Here is a 2,509-nt window from a genome sequence, read left to right as displayed (position 1 = left end):
GGCCTCTCTGGAGATACCTCAGCAATTGATGAGGGGTGGTTGGTTAGCAAGAAGCTCAACATGAGCCAACAGTGTACACTTGCAGCCCAGAAAGACAACTGTATGCTGCGCTGCATCAAAGGAGTGTGTGACCAGCAGCTCAAGGGAGGTGATTCTCTCCTTCTACTCCATTCTTGTGAGACCCCACCTAGTGTACTGCATCCAGCTCTGGGGGCAACAACATAATAAAAAGGATGTGGACCTGTTTGAGTGAGTCCAAAGGAGGCCACAAAGATGCTCAGGGGCCTGGAACACCTCTCCTGTGAGAATTTGCTGAGAGAGTTGGGCTTGTTCAGCCTAGAGAAGAGAAGGCTCCGGGGAGACCTTGTAACAGTCTTCCAATACTTAAAGGTATTGGAAGGAGACCTACAAGAAATCTAGAGGGGGACTAGTGATAGGACAAGGGGGAATGGCTTTAAACTGCAAGAAGGTAGATTTAGATTAGATGTTAGGAAGACATTTTTTACTGTGAGGGTGGTAAAACACTGGAACAGGTTTTCCAGAGATATTGTGGCTGACCCATTGCTGGAATTGTTCAGAGTAAGGTTGTATGGGGCTTTGAGTGACCTGGTCTAATGGAAGATGCCTCTGCCCATTGCAGGGGGGAAGGAAATGGATGAGGTCCCCAAGACACTATGATTCTATGAAATAGCATAGGCCATATATTTCTAGTCATAAAATGCTTTAAAATTGTTACTGCACATATATAAACTGATAGTTTTATTACTTTAGCAGACTTCTTACGAACATGAAGAACAGTAGAATAAAGGTGCTATTGAACTGGGAAGAAAGGTCGGGTTCTTCCATCAGTTATTTATGGAAAGCTGCTATTACATAAAGAAAATACTGGGCCAGACAGACTGGCTTGTGCTGGGTAGTGCCTACATGAGTGTATAAAGTGAATATAAAATCCTGCTGCTGTGCTGTGGCAAATCTACGTAGTGCTTATGTACAAGCTCTTTCTTAAATGATGGAAAAAATAAAGAAATGCTTTGAAAGGAGCATTTTGTCAAATGATGGGAAAATAACTTGGAGTTAACTATCTGCTTCTCGCATGATCCCACATATTATGCTGATATGGTGGTACAGGTGCACCATGCAGTACCTGCTGCTGCTGCTGCTGCAGGAATTGCAGGGAATGAATGCCATCTGCTGGTGGTCGATCCTCTGCCGCCACTCTGCTTCTCTTTGCTAGTCCATTAATTTTGAAGATTTTGTGCAAAAACAGTCATGATGCATCTGCTACCAAAGTCACAGAACTAAGAAATGTCTTTTGTGATACAGAAATGCAAAAATAATATTTATAGAAATATATACATCAATTTTGCTTTTACTGACGGAAGATAAAGAGGGAAACTGAGAATTAATAGCATGGCTGATTTAACAAGGACTTTTTCTATGACTGCTGCCAAGAGAAGAATAGATGACGCCATATTGCTATAGATATTCTTTTGGCCTTTTTTTTTTGATTCTGAATGCCATTATGTTTTAGCACATGATTTCTACAGCTTATAATGAGATCCTGCCCCAGTTCAGCCTGCGTAGTAGTAAAACAGAACACCCATTTCAGGGCCCTTTAAAATACATTGAGAAAAGTAATTCCTCTCTCAGCTTTATTTATGTGTCCATGTGTATTTACCTGATTTCTTTTACATGGCATACAAATGTGACTTAGATAAAGTATGCTATATTACCGTAAGTCTTGAGATACACCTACCATCCTATGTAGGTGTATCTACTGAGTGTCAAAGCAAAATGAAGTCACACAGTACACATTTACATTTCTATGAGCTCATGTGTACATTTTATTTGCTACCAAAAGCTCTTACTTGTTCTCCTTCCAGATGGGCACCTGCATACTCAGTTCATACAGGTCTGGATTTTGCATGTCTGAAATAGGTACTTAATGCAGGCTTGTTAGGTCATAAAAAGGAAGTGCCTGGTCTCAACAATCTGAATCAGATGTGGTGAGTTTGATTAACATGTCTACAGGGCAAGCACAAAAGTTAAAATTGAGACCTCTTTCCATTAACTGCGGAGAGAGAGTGGAGGGTAGGAGTGAACACATAACTTCATAGATTGGTCTGAGTTGGAAGGGACCTTGAAGATCATCTAGTTCTAACTTTTCAACATACAAGCACTTTTTGGAAGTGATTCATCTGTCTATTGCCTAATTTTGGGCAGAATTAATTTTACCCAGGAAGTGAGTTCTTCTGTACTTGTGCTGGTGTTTATTCACACCTATGTGTAAAGCCTTTGACCTTAAATCTGTGCTAATGAAGTGAGAGGAACTGGTTTGTGGGTATTTTCTTTTTTCAATAGTGACTTCCCATATATATATTTACTCTTTACCTAATTAAATTGTAATTCATATATTTCAGAATATTTTTGTAATTTTCCCAAATCGTGTGAGTTCTCTTCTTCCCCAACATGCCTGGGGATCCTCTCCATTCTTCCAAAGAAAGGTCAC

This window comes from Nestor notabilis, unplaced genomic scaffold, assembly GCF_000696875.1.
Source record: "Nestor notabilis isolate BGI_N333 unplaced genomic scaffold, ASM69687v1 scaffold2284, whole genome shotgun sequence".
NCBI lineage: Eukaryota > Metazoa > Chordata > Aves > Psittaciformes > Psittacidae > Nestor > Nestor notabilis.
This window is presented reverse-complemented; position numbering follows the sequence as displayed.